An 11,133-nucleotide genomic window follows, 5' to 3' on the forward strand; every position below is an offset into this window, starting at 1 on the left:
TAGCTCAGAAAAACTTGTCTTTTGTATCAGAAACTATGGACTCATAGATATCTAAAAGATGAAGATAAAGATAAAACAGTCTGAAACTGTGGTATAAACTTTACAGATCATCTTTATGCACCATGAGCTTGTAACACTCTAAAGATAAAAGAAACATTTTAATTGCATTATATGACCCCTTTAAACGATGGAACAAAGTCTCCGACTGTTATAACAAAACTGGGCCAATGACAAAGGGAAAAGATATTTCAGGGAAATTCAGTTCTCGTGTTTTTTTATTAATCTTTGGTATATGAAGGAGTGACACTGACGTGTTATATAAACGATAACTTCTGTCTTTCATACAACAGTAGCAGACAGAACTTCTTGACTGAAACAACCATCACATTATGATGACCAAATTTATTTTTCTAGCTGGTAAGTTAATGTTGATCTTACAGAACGAAAGAGCTTGTTGGCCTTGGAGTGTTTTATATGTTATAAATTGTAACATTCTGTTTTGTCTTTCAGGTTTTTCCCTGGCATTGTCACTTCGGTATTTTATTTTTTTTATTTGTTTTTCAATTCCTAATAATAATAATAATGAGAAGAAGAATATATTATATCATATCATATCATATCATATCATATCATATCATATCATATCATATCATATCATATTATATTATATTATATTATTTTTATCAGGATGGGCCTCCGAACTGATATGCTACTTCACAAACTGGTCTCAGTACAGACCTGGTGTTGGCAAGTACATGCCAGAAAATGTGGATCCACAGCTGTGCACTCATTTAATTTATGCTTTTTCCATCATTAATCCGGCAAATGAGTTGAGCACTTTTGAATGGAATGATGAAACTCTCTACGAATCTTTCAATGGACTAAAGGAAAAGTATGTATCTGATGGAATGCATTAGTTTTCAAGAGTGATAATTTGTTAGACAGCATTACACCTATTAATGATATAAATATTTGACATGACAGAAATCCCAGCTTGAAAACTCTCTTGGCTGTCGGAGGATGGAACTTTGGCTCAGAACAGTAAGAATCCTGCTTAAAACAGTGAATTTTGAAGGATATGTGTTAAATGTAACTGTTTATTTCATCTTCATGGTACTTCTCATCAGGTTTAGTATCATGGTGTCCTCACCAGCAAACAGGACGACGTTTATTCAGTCCTCCATCACATTTCTGAGGAAACATGGCTTTGATGGTCTGGATCTGGACTGGGAGTATCCAGGTTCCCGTGGAAGTCCTCCAGAAGACAAGCAGAGGTTCACTCTGCTCTGTAAGGTACTGCAGTGTTTACAGATATTTTTTTTACACATTTCTTTAAAATCTAGTTGTGCTGTTTATATGATGAGATAATAGCATAGATTAATGTTTAAGTAAAAGACAACAAGGAAAGATAATCAGGGAAAGAATGAGCAAACATGAACAGAAGTCCAAAGGTGAAAACACTTCTATTTGCATTTTTCTAAAACTTCAGAGGAAGAAGAATATCTGACCGTCTGTACACGATCAAACCCAAAAAAATTATCTTTTGACAAGTGACCTAAAAATAATGCAAAAATAATGTAATTTGTAATATTTTACATTTTTTATTTTATTTATTTATTTATTTTGAATAAAAAAACAGACCTTAATCTACTGCAAACATGTGACTATTACAGGAGCTCTTGGAAGCTTATGAGGCAGAGGGTGCTGCCACTGGACGTCCCAGACTCATGCTCACTGCTCTAGTGGCTGCTCAGAAAGGAACCATTGATGCTGGTTATGAAATTGCAGAAATTGCCAAGTGTGTCTTCTGAAGAATTTTTAGATGAATGAATATGAATCAAATGAATATGTAGTCTGGCCAAGACCTTCACAGTCTGCCTCATTATTTGCTTCTATGTCTTGAGTCTGAGCTGATGACTCTGAACTTCTGGTTATGCAGGTATTTGGACTTCATTAATGTGATGACCTATGACTTCTACGGTTCATGGGAAAATGTCACCGGGCACAACAGTCCTCTGTACGCTGGCTCTGGATACCCAGGAGGGAACATCTATAACACTGTAAGACGGCCATATATCCTACTGTATTCTTAACTTCATGTGTAACATTTAAATGATTGTGAATGAGACCGTGAGTCATTCCAAATAACAAGAAGCTGGAAACATGCAACAGGAAATAAGTGATTTGTCATGACAATGCAGGATTTTGCAATGAGATACTGGAGAGATCAGGGCGCTCCTGTGGAGAAGCTGAGGATGGGCTTTGCTACATATGGAAGAACATTTCGCCTGTCTTCACTTTCTGGACCCAGTGGAGTTGGAGCTTCAGCTAATGGTCCTGGATCAGCTGGAAACTACACCAGAGAGGACGGATTCTGGTCCTATTATGAGGTCTTACCTTCAACCTGAACACATGCATTTACTGTACATTACAGCTTGTTATTTGATTGGGCAGAATAAAATCAGAAGAGTAATGAACCGATAATCTCCCATCAGGTCTGTACTTTCCTTCAAGGAACCTCTGTGGAATGGATTGATGATCAGAAAGTTCCTTATGCAACAAAAGGACATGAATGGGTGGGATTCGACAACAAGGAAAGCTTTGAGAATAAGGTAAGGATATATCATAAAGATTGGGAAATACATGAAATGTAATGCAGCTCTCTTGCTCAAAATAACTCAAAATAACCAAGCTCTGGATCTTGATGACTTTACAGGACAGTTCTGTGATCAGGGCGAATACCCCCTCATTGGACATCTCAGGACACTTCTTAATAGAGGTACATCTCATATCTTTATTAAGGGCATTATTGTCACAGAAGAAAAAATCATGCTTTGGTAAATCATAATTATGACATTAAAAGTCTATAAAAAAATGTATGAGACAAGAATTCGAAATGACCAGATACTAAGTTATAATTATAGAAACTGAGATTAACAATTATGATTTTATAATGACTTCGTATCCCATTATGTCATAATTATGAATTACAAATCCATTATTATTTTTTTCCTTATGTGGCAAAAATTAGCTTCCATACACCTGATAAATCATTATAATTGATTAATTAATAATAATCGATTGCCTTTTTAAGTACTTTTTTTAAGAATAAAAATAATAATCTACAGTTGAGTCTGTGTCTGATAATGACTGACTGACTGTACAATAATTATAAGGAGCACAGCTACTCTCCTTAAATGAATACATATACTGTATGTAAAATATTGATTTGACTTGAAATTTGTTCATAGTGGTTCATTACCACTACATTATTTTAAAGCTTGTGAAAAGCTTATGAGCCTGGTAAGACCACAACAACAGCATCCACCACTGGATCTCATGCCACAAGACCTCATGTTGTCTCGACAGTTCCCTCAGAGTTCTGTGTAGGCAAACAGGACGGGTTATATGTAAACCCAGATGACCGTACAACCTTCATTCAGTGTTCCAATGGAATGCCCCATGAAATGCATTGCCCTGATGGAACTTTCTTCAATCCTGACTGCTTGTGCTGCGACTGGCGTAAGAATGAACCTCTTGTCAATATTCCACTCCTGCAAGGGAAATGTTTAGAACTTTGGCAGGTTTTTGTAAAACTATTTGGTATCGGTAATGCCATAATAATTTCACATTTTACCTTTACCTCTGGTAAGTGTTTTATTTTATAAATTTTTAAATCATATGATGCGATTTCTATTTTTCCTTTTCTTTAGTGTGTTATGTAGCTATTTGTGCATGTATAAGATCTGCAGAGTTCCAAAGCGTAAAGTCTCCCACTAAAGGATTTATTCTGTCTAAAAGAGAAGGCTGATCCATACTGGGCTAAAACGCCTCATTCAAACACGCCCCCACATGTGTAACAGAGGCCACCTCTGTTACCTCACTCGCCTGATCTCAAGAGACGCACTAGTGACTGATGCTAGTGGCTGCAGTCATTTAGCCTCCTTGTTAGTGCGTCCACCTCCCACGCCAGGAAGATTATTATTATTTTAATATTATTATTATTATTATTATTATTATTATTATGATTATATAAAGGTGTCATATGATGCAATTCTTATTTTTCCTTTTCTTTAGTGCTATGTAGCTATTTGTGCATGTATAAGATTGTCTAGGTTACGTATGTAACCATTGTTCCCTGAGAGAGGGAAAGGAGACGTTATGTCAGAAAGAGACTGATAAAAGTGGGATCTCACCCGAGAGTCCAATCACCTTCGAGTGGTAACAAAACGAGCCAATGGTACACACAGTACCTTGGTCTGCTGAATTTGCATCGCGAGTGCAGGTATATAAGGAGCAGCACGAGCAACTTGCACTCAAGTCTTCGCTGAGGAGCCGAGTCAGTGACCTGGGCGTTCAGCAGAACAGCGATGTGGCAAAGGGACGTAATGTCTCCGTTCCCTCCCTCAGGGAACGAGGGTTACATATGTAACCTAGACGTTCCCTTTCAGCTGGTCATGTTCTACGTTACGTCAGAAAGAGACTGACGAATGGGGTCCCTTACAAAACGCCACATGGCTGTCTTCCAGTGACCCGTGTGAGTGATAGCACCCTGTCGTGAGGACAGCACGAGGGAGGGGCTATAGCTGACACAGAATACACTGGGTAGCATATTCCAGCTGGACATATGCTAGCAGGCTGTCTGCTTGTAGGACGACTTACAAAGGCAGGTGTCAACCAAAAGGTGGTGATACACTTGAACTCTGAGGTACCCAGCCCACAGGGTGGAAGTCAGTGATGTGTGGGTCAGTGTATAAACAACCCGACCAACGTTTTCAACTAACCCACCGGCAACTCGGACCGCAAAAAAAGAAAAAGAAAATATTGTACCCGAACTGCTTCCTGACCCGCATTTTTTAAAAGTATTAAATGCTCATCTTAGTGTCATTGGGCCATAGACATAGGAACTAGGCAAAAAACTGAACTGAATATATTCTAATTTTGTCAAGAATTATAAAAAAATTATTGTAATTAGTACTTAAATAGTCTAGTCTGGCTATGTCTATTTTGATGTTTCTGCAAGTTCAGCAGACAGTGACTTTCGGGTCTGTTCCGATCAGGGCTGAGTTTCCCAAAAGCTTTGTAAGCCTAAGAAATTTTTAAAAAACGATTGTACAACTGGTCTTAATATTACGGTCTGTTTCCCAAAAGCAACGTAACTTAATTAGTACTTGAAAATCATCATAGATCTACGGGTGCTTGAGTAATCGTAAAGCCCTTGTGCTTTGATTGTGCTTTATTGTACACTTTATGACTCGTTCTCTTTTTTTTTCCTCTTTTTATACATTTATAAATGAAACAATTAAAAGGGGCAGAAAAAAACAGAAATACACATTTAAATTGAATGACTGAAAATAATAATAAAAAACTAATAAAATAACAAATGTACGAAATGCTTCAAAGACTCGGGGGGGGGGGGGGGTATGTCAAAGAAGAAAACCAATAACGTCTCTCTCTCTCTCTCTCTACTGTATATAAAGTACATTATATATGATTATGTCAAGTATAATACGCTATAATATAATATAATGTTGCATTGTATTAAAGTTATTATATCCAAGTTGTCTGTCTGGAATCGCGTACTAGGCCTACTATTACGAGCCATTCTAAGATGACATTTCAGCACTTGACAAACAGAGAGCGACTCCTAAGTAGCACTTAAAGCCCGTGAAACAATAATGAACGATCGTAAAATTACTCGTAGGAAACACTCTCAAACGCTAAGATCAATCGTTATCAGGAAAACCCGCCAAGAGCTCGTGAGCGGAGAGCACATTTCTGAATATCCCGCTCCGCTCACTCATTCCGTGAGGTTGCTCGCTCAAACCAGAATGGCCTGCTGGTTCGAAAATATGAGGAATAAGGGCTGCCGCTGACTAATTTTTTTTCTAGTTGACTAGTAGTTGTTTATTTAAGCCATTCGCGGACAAATCGCCCCTTTTAATTTAATTAATTTAATTACTTAAATAGGCGATAGTCTACAGCAGTTATCCTCAAATATGGCTCGCGAGATCCAGTTTCCTGCAGAGTTTAGCTCCGACTCTAATTAAACACACCTGCCTGTGATTTTCTAATGATCCTGAAGACACTGATTAGCAAACTCATGCGTGTTTGATTAGGGTTAGAGCTAAACTTTGCAGGAAAGTGGATCTCGCGAGCCAGATTTGAGGATCACTGGTCTACAGGATAATAAGCGTTATTACTGCACACAAGCTTGCCACGAAGAACTGGCTAAAGTAATGATTAAGAATGTGTCTAAATTAGCAAGGAGACATTTAATTGTTTAGAAATAAACTGGTGTTTTCTGTGTCGCTGCAAAGATAAAGTTGACGATGCGGACTCACCATGAACGCCAGAGAGAAATACACATTTCATATGGATATATTACATTATTACATAATCAGAGAGTAGCCTATTTATTTTGGTTAGAATATTTTCGTTTAAAAGTATTCACACTTTCTGTAATATATAGCCTATATTTCTCAAATCTGCGAGGCACAGGCTGAGTTTCGGCGACCTGCAGTTCACATGCAATGCAAGTGATCGTGCCAATATATTTGCTTCTTATTTATTAAATATGGGCAATTGATTGATAAAACATTGATCACAATTCAAATACAATTTATACAAAATGAAAATCCCCAGTCTTCACCTTTTCTCTTGCCGCCTCCATCTCTACCTTCAGAGTCATCTTTGTGCCAGTTATTCAGCCAATAAAGTGTAGGCATGTATTTCAAAATTGTGTCAGTGAAAGCAGCAAGTGATGTGCTCGGCTCCGAAGCGAAAGCTTGAGTGCGAGTTGCTCGCGTTCCTTTTTATTTACCCGCACTGCGGGGCAGAGCTTGTGATGCAAATTCCACAGACCAAGGTAGTCTGTGCTCCATTGGCTCGTTTTGTTACCACTCGAAGGTGATTGGGCTCTTGGGCGAGATCCCCATTCTTCAGTCTCTTTCTGATGTAATGTAGAACATGACCGACTGAAAGGGAACTGCAGAGTTACAAAGCTCAAAGTCTCCCACTAAAGGATTTATTCTATCTAAAAGAGAAGCTGATCCAGACTGGGCTAAAACGCCTCATTCAAACACACCCCCTCATGTCTACGTCACGATGTGGAAATATTTGTGTAATGCCACTGAAATGTTCATGTGTAACAGAGGCCAGTGAGTAGGTGCTGTGCATTTAACACCTCTCTACCCTGATCTCAAGAGATGCACTAGTGACTGACACTAGTGGCTGAAGTCATTTATGCATTTAACAGATCCAAAGTGGACTTAAAATGCATTCAGGCTAACATTTTTTACCTAACATGTGTTCCCTGGGAATCAAACCCACAACCTCAAGCTGCTAACCCAATGCTCTACCACTTGAGCCACAGGAACATGTGGTCATGTGTTCCTGTTAGCCTCCTTGTTAGTGTGTCCGCCTCCCACGCCGGGGAGAGGGGTTACATTAGTGCCGTGACCCAGATGGTAGTGAGGTTTACGGGGGTGATTCAAACGGAGGTCAGTGAGTAGGTGGTGTGCAGGTGAACCTCACTCCCCTGATCCCAAAGAGACACACCAATGACTGACATTATACTGGCTGCAGTCATTTAAACTCCTTGTTAATGCATCTGCCTTCATGTTTGAGACCCGGGTTCGAGACCTCTCGGAACGAGAAGGAGGTGTGCGGTCAGGACACGAGAGAGATGGGTTACAAATGTAAAGACAGAAGGCGTGGTTTCAGGAACTGCAGTAGTGTTGATGTAGCCATGTCATGTAGACGCTGTGTGTTTCTGTGCAAAAGCACATAGTTTAGCCTTCTGAAAGTGGATGGAATGAGGAATCATTGGTTTAGATTTGTTAACAACAAAAGAGCTTAATCCAGATGATTGTAATAAACTAGATTAACAACTGGAAAACTAAGATAAAATGTCCAATTCAAATTTCCTCCTCCAGATATTTCACCTGGCTCTCCAAATCCAACACAAAAGCCTGATAAGACCACAGCATCCAAGGCTGTTCCCTCAGAGTTCTGTGTAGGCAAACAAGACGGGTTATATGTAAACCCAGACGACCCTGCAACCTTCATTCAGTGTTCTAATGGCGGGACCTATGTGATGAATTGCCCTGATGGAACTTTCTACAATCCTGGCTGCATGTGCTGCGACTGGCGTAAGAATGAACCTCATGTTGTCAATATTCCACTCCTGCAAGGGAAATGTTTAGAACTTTGGCAGGTTTTTGTAAAACTATTTGGTTTCAGTAATGCCGTAATAATTTCACACTTTACGTTTATGTTTTCTGGTAATTATTTAGAATTTTTTTAAAAGAGGTCATACGATACGATTCCTATTTTTCCTTTTCTTTAGTGTGTTATGTAGCTGTTTGTGCATGTATAAGATCTGCAGAGTTACAAAGCTCAGTGTGTCCCACTAAAGGATTTATTCTATCTAAAAGAGATGGCTGATCCAGACTGGGCTAAAACGCCTTATTCAAACACGCCCCCACATGTCTACGTCATGACATGGAAATATTTCTGTAATGCCACTGAAATGTTCATGTGTAACAGAGCCCAGCGAGTAGGTGCTGCACAAGGTAAACCTCACTCCCCTGAAAAAAGAATCACAGTAGCGACTGACATTAGTGGCTGCAGTCATTTAGCCTCCCTGTTAATGTGTCTGCTTCCATTTGGGTTCGAGACCCACACGGAACGAGAAGGAGGTGTGGCGGTCAGGACCCGAGAGAGATGGGTTACACATGCAAAGACAGAAGGCGTGGTTTCAGGAGCTGCAGTAGAGTTGATGTGGCCATGTCAGGGAGACACTTTGTGTTTCTGTGCAAAAGCACATAGTTTAGCCTTCTGAAAGTGGATGGAATGAGGAATCATTGGTTTAGATTTGTTAACAACAAAAGAGCTTAATCCAGATGATTGTAATAAACTAGATTAACAACTGCAAAACTAAGATAAAATGTCCAATTCAAATTTCCTCCTCCAGATATTTCACCTGGCTCCCCAAATCCAACACAAAAGCCTGATAAGACCACAGCATCCAAGGCTGTTCCCTCAGAGTTCTGTGTAGGCAAACTGGACGGGTTATATGTAAACCCACACGACCCTGCAACCTTCATTCAGTGTTCTAATGGCGGGACCTATGTGATGAATTGCCCTGATGGAACTTTCTACAATCCTGACTGCTTGTGCTGCGACTGGCCTAAGAAATAATCAGTGCTCCACCTCTGCAAAGAAAATGTGTTGAATTTTGCCAGTATATATATCTGTGTGTGTGTGTGTGTGTATATTCAGTACTCTCCAACTCAAATGTTTTCCATTTTTTCACTTGGCCTAACTAAATATTTGTGAATTAGTAATCACATGTACATGTTTCAATTGAACTAGTGTGAATTTAACTATAAATTAAATCAGGCCAATTGAAAACTGAAGATGTAACCAGTCACTAGAATTTTTTGAGTTGGAGAGGTTTTAATTTTTTACAGTGAAATAATATGATACAGTTTGTTGTTTTATAAGGGGTGCAGTCTGTCTAATTTGTCTGAGTAAAACTAACCTGAATAAGCATTAGTCGTCTGCAGTTTTTAAATTTAAAGTGGAACTGCATTGATAACTTTGTGACATTTCTAAACATTTTTAGAAAACAAGTTTTTTTTCAGTGTATGAATATTCATTAGAAAATAAATAAGAAAGAACAACCATCTGTTTCCATTCAAACAATTTATTAATTTAAACTTGAAATCAAAAATTAAATGTAACATTCTTGACATTTCAAAATGATTAATGTAAAACATTTACAGTCATTTTCAGTCTCAGCACATTCCATTTCAGTGCAAAAATCACTAAGGATTCAAAGTAGCATTTAAACAACTGATAACAATACCTTTGTGTCGAGTTACAGGTGATATGCAGAGGTAAATGTTTATATCCAGACATAATCCGTCATAATACAAACCTGGTTCCAAAAAAGTTGGGACTGCACAAATTGTGAGTAAAAAAGGAATAGAATAATTATCAAATATCATAAACTTATATTTTATTCACAATATATTATAGATAACATATCAAATGTTGAAAGTGAGACATTTTGAAATGTCATGCCAAATATTGGCTCATTTTGGATTTCATGAGAGCTTCACATTCCCAAAAAGTTGGGACAGGTAGCAATAAGAGGCCAGAAAAGTTATATGAAGTTACATATAAGGAACAGCTAGAGGACCAATTTGCAACTAATTAGGTCAATTGGCAAAACTGATTGGGTTTAAAAAGAGCCTCTCAGAGTGGCAGTGTCTCTCAGAAGTCAAGATGGGCAGAGGATTACCAATTCCCCCAATGCTGTGGCGAAAAATAGTGGAGCAATATCAGAAAGGAGTTTCTCAGAGAAATATTGCAAAGAGTTTGAAGTTATCATCTACAGTACATAATATCATCCAAAGATTTAGAGAATCTGGAACAATCTCTGTGCATAAGGGTCAAGGCCGGAAAACCATACTGGATGCCCGTGATCTTCAGGCCCTTAGACAGCACTGCATCACATACAGGAATGCTACTGTAATTTAAATCACAACATGGACTCAGGAATACTTTCTCGGTAGAAGACATTCTCGGTGAACACAATGCACCGTGCCATTCGTCGTTGTCGGCTAAAACTCTATAGGTCAAAAAATATTTTTTTTTCTCTCGTTTTCTCTGGGTCAAGGCTCATTTAAAATGGACTGTGGCAAAGTAGAAAACTGTTCTGTGGTCAGACGAATCAAAATTTGAAGTTCTTTTTGGAAAAGAATGGGAAAAGAATGAGAATGTGGCGGTCTGGCGAATTTCGATGATTCGCCATGAAAAATTAAGTTGCTATAACTCAGACATACAATGTCCAATCTGCCTCAAACTTCACATGTTTGACAAGACTCCGATCCTGAAAAGATTGACATGCACATATTCAGTTATAGTCATAGCGCCACCTATTGGCAACAGGAAGTGACATATTTTACACTGGGATGGACTACTCCCAGAATTTTTTTTACATTAAAAAATAATTTTTTTGTGGTCAGTCTAATCTAAAGGCCTGTGCGATGTTAAGTTGTGAAGATCTTGAGTTTTCATTAAAAGGCGTGTCCATGGTGCCGTGACAAAGTTCGATGTCTC

At 38.5% G+C, this 11,133-nt stretch overlaps 1 pseudogene; it reads left to right on the forward strand.

Annotated features, from left to right (window-relative positions):
- The first annotated feature begins 297 nt into the window (after window positions 1-297).
- LOC113041182 (acidic mammalian chitinase-like) lies at window positions 298-8,129 on the forward strand (annotated as a pseudogene).
- The last annotated feature ends 3,004 nt before the right edge of the window (window positions 8,130-11,133 follow it).

The sequence above is a fragment of the Carassius auratus genome, chromosome 23, assembly GCF_003368295.1.
Source record: "Carassius auratus strain Wakin chromosome 23, ASM336829v1, whole genome shotgun sequence".
NCBI lineage: Eukaryota > Metazoa > Chordata > Actinopteri > Cypriniformes > Cyprinidae > Carassius > Carassius auratus.